At 35.2% G+C, this 9,916-nt stretch overlaps 1 pseudogene; it reads left to right on the top strand.

Moving 5' to 3' along the window:
• Positions 1-3,075: 3,075 nt before the first annotated feature.
• On the top strand, positions 3,076-9,237 carry LOC116134716 (annotated as a pseudogene).
• Positions 9,238-9,916: the final 679 nt, after the last annotated feature.

A 9,916-nucleotide genomic window follows, 5' to 3' on the forward strand; every position in this document is an offset into this window, starting at 1 on the left:
ACAAATTAGAAGGTCTCTCCAATGAAAGCTGCTTGTCTTTGTTATTGAAATGTGCATTTAAGGAAGGGCAAGAGAAACAACATCCTAACCTGATTAAAATTGGAGAAGAAATTGTGAGAAAATTGTGGGGGAATTCCTTTAGCAGTGACAACATTAGGAAGCCTACTATATTCCATAATTGATGAACATGATTGGACATATGTGAGGGATAATGAGATTTGGAATTTAGATCAACAGAAAGATGACATTTTACCTGCTTTAAGATTCTGCAATTCAAAGCATGCCAGTTTCTTATATTAATTTGGAGTGTAATGGTGGCAATTATTTGGGCTGTTATGAATGGATTGTCAAGTATAAAAAGGGGTGTTTATTCTCTTTTGATGAGCAATCTTTACACTCAATAGAATTCCCTTTTGCTTCTGCATCTTTATTCTATCAGCTTTCCTTCACCACTTCTACGTTGCCTCATGCTGTTCTAAGCTTCTGTTAAAGAATGCACTTTAACTAGAAGTTCGTCATTGTATCCTGAAGGTCAGTCCGTTGTTGAACCTTTTTACAACACAAAGATTCTTCCAGTAGGGGCGGAATTCTGTTGTTACTGTTTTACTGCTGTCTCTCTACTATTTTTCCTACTGTTCTCCTACTATTTTCCTGTTGTTTCACTATTGTTCTTCTGCTGTTTCGTTGCTGTTCTTCCACTGTTTTGCTGCTAATTTGTATTAAATTTCAACATATATATATATATACATGGTTAGGCGATTTAGTTAAGTCTAAAGTGAGCCGCAAAAGCGGAGGTCGTCCGTCATTGACTCATTGGGTCCCTTTGTCATGGCACAGCCCCGCAAAACCTGTGGCGGCATAGTAAAGTTGGCCATTTATTTATTTACTTAAAATAATTGTAGCCACCGTCGCTCTCCCTTCGTATTTCAACCCTTCACACATTTTCTTTTTCTGAAAAATTTAAGAGTAAAGTTCTAAAAAGAAAAAAAAATATGAATATTCACTATTATATTTGTATTATTTTATAACTTAATTTGATGTGAAGAGAAATTTATTAAATATTGTTATTAAAAAGTTAATTATGAATAACTTTTTAATAGGAAAATTAATAGTCATGAACCATTTTTAGGTGTAATACTCAAGACAGGGGCGAACCCAACCTCTAGCCTACCCTCATTAGAGAAATTGATATTGTATGATTGTGAAAACCTTAATCTTCATTTGAGCATGGGAATAAAAGGGGAAGACAACCATCAAGACCTCATTATCCCTAAGGCTCACCTTTGATATATATATACATGTTTTTTTTTTTTTTTTTTTTTGGATGACGGGAGGTTAATCTCCTAGCGGATTAGTAACCCAGGTAGATTAAACTCAAGACCTTTTGAATAATACATCCAAGAGTTCTAGTTGACCCCTAGACCACTAAGTGGTGGTTAGTGTTCCATCTCTCTCTCCCTCTTAGTAGGGGTCACTCTGATATGTTTACAACACACAAGGGTGCATCAGTAGTCTTGACACAGAGGGGTTTAATGATTTTACCTAACTGGTCCACACTGCATCAATTTTTCAGCACTTTGGATGTAATCAAGTGATGCGTGCTTCCCGCGCTCTAAAGAAGGCGGCTATCAGGCCGTCCATCTTTTCCCAAAGATCATGGGCGGCCCGTGGATCCCAATAAGTCGGTGGCCGTAGCACAACGCTGGGACCCATCTTTGCCCCACTCCACGTCACTCTTTCATTCCACCACCGCAGACTTTACCACCCCAACTGTAACTTACAGTTCCCATAAACACATGACACATCATCACCCTGACTTTGAAGTATAAAATCTTATGCGTGCTTCATTAATATATATTTTCCAATAATTCAGATAAAAATCTTTACAAATCCCTTTATATTAAGTTATTTATTACACTAATTATATTATTTAAATATTTTATGTATATATAATTCTAAATATTATAATAATATTTAATTAGTCATGAAGCATTTTTAAAAGAATGCTACGTGCAAAAGGTGGGAGTGATCAACCGATTAGCTTTATTAATATTTTTAATTAAGGGCCACCTAGACAAATATTAAATAATTTTTATTTATGAAGCCAACCTGCAGGACGTGGCAGAAAATAATTGGACACAATGCGCAACCGGAGGAATCTCACCGGACTCGTACAAGTATTTCCCAGCCCCCATCTTCTGAAATCTGATCGACACGCCCACTCTTTTAAATTTTCAATAAGAAAACTAATAAAAAAACACGACACACATTTTTTATTTTTTATTTTTTTAAGCAAAAATTCTCTTTCGTGACCAGTGAAGCCAACTTTTAAACGACATCAACAACAATAGCAACGAAGAACAAAAGTTGAACCAGTCGATCAATTCATCTTTCTCTCTCGCTCTGTCTCTTCTCTCGGTCTTTCAAAACGACAGTCCAAGGGTGCGTTTTACGCTTTCTTCTTTTTTCTAAGCCCGGATTTGTGCGCTATCTTAATCTCTAATTAAGTTTTTTTCTTCCGCTTGGAACGTCGCCGTTTTTAGCTGATCCGTTAATGTGAATATTCTAATCTTGTTTTCGTTGATTTCGATTGTGTTAGAATACTTATGTGTTAATTTATGGTTCTTAATTGAATTTAATGTACGTTATGCATTTGTTTGTAACGATTTGATGTTGATTCTAGGGTTTGAGCTCCTTAAATGTGAATCCGAAGCATTGTGCTTTTTGGATTGGGAACTATATGTGATGTTTTTTTGTTTGTTGTTTTTTTTTTTTTTTTTTTTTTAATTTTTTTGGTTGCTAAGAATAGAAATAAAATTTTAGATTGAGCTTTTGAATCTAATTTCTAAACTCAGCTGATGGAGGAGTTTACAAGGTGAGCATGGAAATGAATTTAGAATAAAGTGTGATTCGCGTGATTTACAGTTTGATTAAAGATAAATGTTATAAGTTACTATTATTCTTTGCGTTTGTGATTTATCAAAGAAAATTTTGTATTTAGGTGGCAATTTGAAGTTTATAAGCTGTGATTTGATTACTCGCTAATTGTGAACACCTTTCTTCTCCAGTGATAGAATGAGATCTTGCTCAACCCAGCTTATTGATGGGGATGGTATTGCAATGTTACTGGAATTGATCACTTTATTAAGATGTAAAATTGGGTGATTGTGGGCTATCATATGCTGTAGTCTCCATCATGGGACCACAAAGTACGGTATGTGTTCTCCTTGAGCTAATGATGTATGTTTTACAAATCATGCATTTTGAAACAAGGGTTTAATGGTTTATTCTCAAACCAAATGCAATTTGAATGAGCATTGCACATTAGAAAGTATGACCCTGTGAATTAGAAATTGTTGATTCATGCTGAGATATAATTAGCTCATTTGTCCCTGACAGCATAGTTGTTGTGTTAGTATGAAAATGGAACGATAATATTGGGCACCATCTCTTTTATTTTTTGGTTATTTTTACTGTTAAATATTCTTTCCTGTCCTTCTGTTTAGTTATTTTGTTATTTATTGATTTGTTTATTATAGCTTGCATAAGTTGCAGCGTATGCAAATTTAAAGAGTTTTCACATTGTTTTCCATGATATTACAGGAAGAGCACACTGTTAAATCATTTGTTTGGTACTAAGTTCAGGGAAATGGATGCATTTAAAGGAAGGCATGTTCTCTTGATGCTCTCTTGATATTATCATGGTACTCAATTTTTTGTTAATGGAAGATGAAATGACTTATAAAAATGTGGTTCTCTTCAGGTCTCAAACGACCAAAGGTATATGGTTAGCAAGATGTGCAGGCATTGAGCCCTTACTCTTGTAATGGACTTGGAGGGTACTGACGGAAGGGAAAGGGGAGAGGTAATTTTGCATGCCCATATTCTTTTTAACTACACCATATGCTAATTAATGTGATTATCATTCACATATTTTCAGGACATATAATCTGAATTTATTTAGCTCAGATTCTTGGATAGAATTGAACTTTTGGTTTGAAAAGATATTGAGATATATATTGCTTCCTGAATTTATCTGGTTTTTCTCTCAGGATGATACTGCTTTTGAGAAGCAAAGTGCCCTCTTTGCCCTTGCTGTTTCGATATAGTGCTAATAAACATGTATGTTACTGTCTGGCTATGGAAGGGTGCATTAGATGAGTGCATAGCTTTCTATGTTTCTTTCTTGTCATTGGTCAGTTGGCCGTATATTGTATATTTGTACTTTTCTTAAAGCATATTCATGTAGGTGTGTCATGACATGGCGTGAGCAAGCTGCAAATAAACCACTTTTAAAGACTGTATTCCAGTAATCCACATCTGTCTACCCCTATGCAGCCCGTATCGAATCATAAAAATTTTAAGTTTTATAAAATGATCGGTGGTATATGCTTCCAGGTCATGATGCGTTGTTTAGTCCACGTAAAACAACTTTGAGTTTGTCATACGTGATAAAACACGGGTATGCTCCTTTTTCATTGAATTTTATTCAGTAGCTTGAGATATCACAAGTTGTTTATTTAGGTAATTTACTTTTGATTGTTTGTTGATCCTTTTTTCACAATGAGCTGTAGTTTTTATTTTTCTGTTCTTCTTTGTTTTAGAGACACCATTGGAAAATTTAAACCCGTCCTAAGAAGATATTCAGAAGGTACAAGCTTAGTGCTACTCCCATTTTGGTTTTTCAAAATTGACTTTATTGATCTTGATTTTTAATCCTTATTTTCTTTTTCTCTTGAACTGCAGATATGGGATTCTGTTCCTAAGCCACAAGCTCATAAGGAAACTCTCTTGTGAATTCTTAATGTAAGTGTAATGCTCTATGCAGGGGCATGCCTTCTTCTTTGATGGAGGAATGATTATATTTTAAACGATTGTGTTGTTTACTAAAAATGGTCAGGTCGAAGTTGTTGCTCTCTCAAGTTATGAAGAAAAGGAAGAGCAATTCAAAGAGCAGGTACCTGATGCAATCTAATGTCCCTAAGGGTAATTTGACTCCTTATAAATTGAAATAATTATGTTTTTGTTGTTCGAATTGCAACCTGCCATACATATGGTGGGCTATTTTGAACCTTTGAGCTGTTTGTAACTTTATTATTCTTTTGGGTATTGATTTTGCATCATTGATTGCCTTCATTGAAACCAACGTGTTTTTTCCCTCATCAAGATGCCCATTTATGAGATATTATGTGCAATATTAATACCTATGAGCTAGATTTTGGCTTGTAATTTGGAAATTTTTTTTTATTTTTTGGTTTGATTGAACGTCTATATCATAAATTTTTTTGTTTTGGCTCTGTGAAAGTCTGAATTGGATTTTTTTTTTTTTTTTTTTTTTTTTTTTTGTTAAATAAAGTCTTTATATATATTTGTTTTGTTATTTGACTTGTTATAAATTAAGTTGCTAGTTTGAGGCAAAGATTCTTCATTCTATTGCACCGGAGGGCTTGCTGAGATCGACGCGGTGTTTTTCCAGCTTCCGGTTTTTCTTTTAGTGCACAGCAAATCTGGAAAGTCATATTAGGAGAATAGGACCTTGACCTTCCTGCTCACAAGGTAATTTTTTTAATATCCTTTCTTCATTGGGTTTAGTTTTAATATCCTTATGATGTGTTTATGTTTGACATGACACTCTATTTCTAGGTCATGTAGCTACTGTTCGCTGCGAAGAAATTGCAAATGAAAAGTATTCCAATTTTGCTGCAAACGAGGTACCAGATTTTTTATATTTTCTATCTTTTTTTATTTGCTATTTTAAATATTAGTTGATGGTCCTATGTTAGCACCAGCTGAATTGGTTTGAATTTGTCACAGGAGTGGTGTGAGTTGGAGGAGGCTGTACAATCTGGTCCAGTTTCTGGTTTTGGAAGAAGCTCGTTCAATCCTTGATACTAGTCTATCGGGTAAGATTATTTCATTTCATATCTATAATTCCTAGTGGTGTTGCTACAGTATATGAATTAACCTTAAGATAGAAGTTTCATATTCACTGTGTGTGCACTTGCAAGTATTTACTTTGGTATATGCTATTTTTTTTTTTCTCTATATAATTCACAAGCATTTCAAAGTCATTGATTTTCTTTTAATTTATCAAATATCATTTGCTTCTTTATTTCATATGATGCGAAGTTCTGTATTTGATGAAGGGGTCAGATCTCGAAGCGAAAGCAGCTTGAAGAAAAATACTGCAAGTAATACATTTTGTCAGATTTAATAATTGTTATTTTCTGTTTTCCTCATACATGTCTGTGCTATGGCAATAAACAGAGGATGTGTTGAATATGATGCCTTCCCATGATATGTGTGTTTTATTGCTTAAATCTTATTCAATCATCTTTTTCCTTTTTACTTGTCCAACCGGCATCCAATCATGTTGGGACATATAAGGTCTGGAACACTGGATAGATTCAAGGATGCATTTGATAGGCTTTGAGTGGAGGTGAAGGGTTTTCCTCAGCTTCTCTTCGCTGCTCTACGTCTTATATGGCTCAATTTGATGAAGGATGTGCAGGTATGTAACATTTTGTTCTTCTAGCAGAATTGAATTAAAGCCTATTAAACAAAAAGTGAAAAATGGAGTGGGAAGGACAAATTCCTAAACCAAAGGAATGTGTAATTTAACTCATTGTACAATTTAGAAGACATCAGTTCAATCTGACATTTAGTTCATTGTTACATTAATTTGTGGAAGGTGAAACTTGACATGCTAGGTTAGTGATTGGGCTTAAGGCAATTGGTATGGAGCTGATGTGCTTACCCAAGTACAATTTGTGATTGATTGATTGCAGATGTTGTAATTGTACAAGCAAACTGGGACCTTCTAAAGCACAGGATAAACTCCAACGTGACATAGATGCACATATTGCATCTGTTCGTGCTGCAAGCTGGCTGAAATTACTACTCAGTTTGAGGTATAATTATATATTTCATTTTTTTGGACTTTTACTTCTTCAGCTGAGTGCCTTTTAATTCACTGAGAAGAATTGGAGTAATACTGTAGCTTCTGTATGATGATAATATTGTTTCTGTTTGATTTGGGCTAAATTATCAAAATAGAAGTTTTATTTTGATTTTATAATAATTTAAATGTATTTATGACTAATACCCTTTTCTATTTTGGTATTGCCATTGTTGGTTCTTCTACGTGACGTCACAATTTGTCTTACTAGTACTCTGCTTAAAAATTTATGATTGGCCAGAAAAGATGTCTCTGTTTCTGATGGTTATACTTTGTTTGCAGTCAAACTAAATGAAGCATTAGCAGGACCTGTGGAAGCTCTCTTATGGAGCTAATAATGATACCTGGCCTGCAATAAAGAAACTTCTACAAAAGAGACTAAATCTGCTGTCTCTGGCTATCTAGTGCACTTTTCGGGTTTTGACATGGTGAGTTGCCAAGGAGAAAATGCTTGCAAATCTAGAGAACTATGCGAAGGGTGTGGTTGAAGCAAAAGCACGGGAAAAGCTGGCAGGTGGTTGAATCGATGAAGGACAGTCATCTCTACCATTAATTGATTTGAATTGTTTGATTTCTGTAAGTTTCTAACCTATGGGGATAACGTAATGTTGCAAACAGGTTTACAACGTTGTTTAGCCATGACTCTGATTCAATGCCACGGATTTGGACTGGAAAGAAGACATTCGAGCAATTACCAAAACCTCTCGCTCTGCTGTATGACTATCTATGAAAATCAAGTGTTGAATCTTATTGTTGTATATTTTTAGCTCCCTGTTACTCATATATATTTATGTTGCTATCCAGTCCTTAAAATTGCTTTCTGTTATGGCCGCGATCCGTTTGGATGATGAGACTGATAATTTGAGAGTACACTTCCCGTGCTTTGGTGGATTCTACAAACAGTCTGCTTCTACCAATAGGGAGATTTCAAAATATGATCCACTGGCCTCAAGCACTTGGGAACAGGTTACTTTTTATTGCTGGCATTCCTTTTTCTGAAATCTAAACTTGAATACTTGATTGAAAAGCCAAAATAAATGTGAGTAAAACATTAAAGAATGGTAGTATCAAACTTCCATATGATGCCTGATGTTTGGATATCAAAAATTTTTTAAACATTTGCAAACTGCTTGATTGAGGAATATTCTGGCTTCATACTTGTTTAATGTTTGTGTGGTTAATGGAAATTCCCCGGAATTTCAAACCATAGACTCTTTATTGGGGACATTTATGTATGGAGCATCTTCTTCTTTTGAATAGTGGTTGTTCCTCCTATGTTTTAATACAGGTTCCATCCTCAAAACGTTGATCACACCTGTTCAGTCAAATCTTTGTGGAGGCAATTCAAGTCAGAGACAGATATTTTGTTACTCAGGCCATTTCTGCTCAGGCATGATATCTACATATTAGTTCATTTTACCTCTCTTCTTATATTCGCATATCTGATGATGTGCTAAACAATATTCCGGCATTTGGTTCTGATCAAGGTCACTAGTGCTTTAGCATTGTTGTTGATGGGGCCTTATTGGTTTGTCCTTTTTTCTGAAAAATGTTTTCAGAAGCTAACAAACGCAACAACAACTGGTTACCACCTCCATGGGCAATTGCTGCCATGGTTGTCCTTGGATTTAATGAATTTATGACTCTTCTAAGGTATCTATCTTGCAATTGTGGTATCAAGATATGGTGTTTGAGCATTACATATCTTACATGTGTATCTTCTCATGGCAGAAATCCCCTTTATCTAGGCGTCATCTTGTTGGCTATTTACTCATAAAGCCTTTGGGTGCAATTGGACATTCTGGTGAATTCCGCAATGGCGCTGTAAGTGTCCAGATTTTTCTTTTATGTTTTCTAGAACGCCATCTTATGAGCATTGGAATTTGAAGTTTGAGATGAAATCCTAATTCATACCAAACACTGTATGTAAACGGATAGTTATAATTCCATGTTAAAAAATCCCTTCTGAAAATAAATATTTAACTCTTCATGTTTTTCCTAATAAAAATAGTTATGGGTCGTGATGTGTGAAATTCTTTCAGCTTCCCGGTCTTCTGTCCTTGTCTACCAAGCTCCTTCCCACAGTCATGAACCTTCTCAGGAAACTAGCAAGGAGGGGCAAGTACCTGCAACTAATGATCCTCCAAGAAACCCTGTCATTCCATCGAAGAACTACCGAAATGCGTAAGCACAAGTGTGATTTGTCATCAAGTGCCTCATCTGAAGTAACTTCATCCGGAAACGGAACTGAGCAATCAAGTTTGTCAAAAGAAGACTAGATGAAAATTCTTAAAACAAAGTAGCTCTATTGTGTTCAAAGATGCAAGTGTTCTGCCCACCCTTGTGTGCGTGGCACTGTGTATGGTTCACGAATTCGAATTCGACTCACTTTCAACATGTAGTGTTATTTATCCTCGAGGCATTATTTTTTTGTGGAAGTGCCCATACAGGGGGAGTCTAAGATTGTTTGTGAAAAAATCCCCCATTAATAGGTATTTGATTTTCCTTATTGTAAGTCTTATTTCCACCCAATTTTGTCTCGTGAGTAATGACCACTTGTGTTTGATTGTATGTAACTGAAACCTGTGATGTCCTTTTTCTTCTTTCTTACTCATTCATCAAACGATGCCTGTTAACTCTTTTGAATTAGAAACCAGGTTTGATTTATTGTCATTATAGACTGGACTGAGAACATTTAGAGTAAAGAGCAGGAGCATCTTGTAAAATGGTATATTTCACAAAACAAGTTGGTATGACAAAACCTGTGGTGGAGTTATATCATTCATTCTAACTAAAACATTAAGCTAACATCTTATTCTCTATGTGGGCAATTTTCATTTTTCATAAACTGAAAATAGGAGGGAAAGTTGGGACTTAGGAGAATGAAAACTGTTAAAGCAGTGCCCCTGGTAATAATCTGCATTGTTAAGTATACAGCACAGAAGAATTTCTAAGAAG

This window comes from Pistacia vera, unplaced genomic scaffold, assembly GCF_008641045.1.
Source record: "Pistacia vera cultivar Batoury unplaced genomic scaffold, PisVer_v2 Contig1083, whole genome shotgun sequence".
NCBI lineage: Eukaryota > Viridiplantae > Streptophyta > Magnoliopsida > Sapindales > Anacardiaceae > Pistacia > Pistacia vera.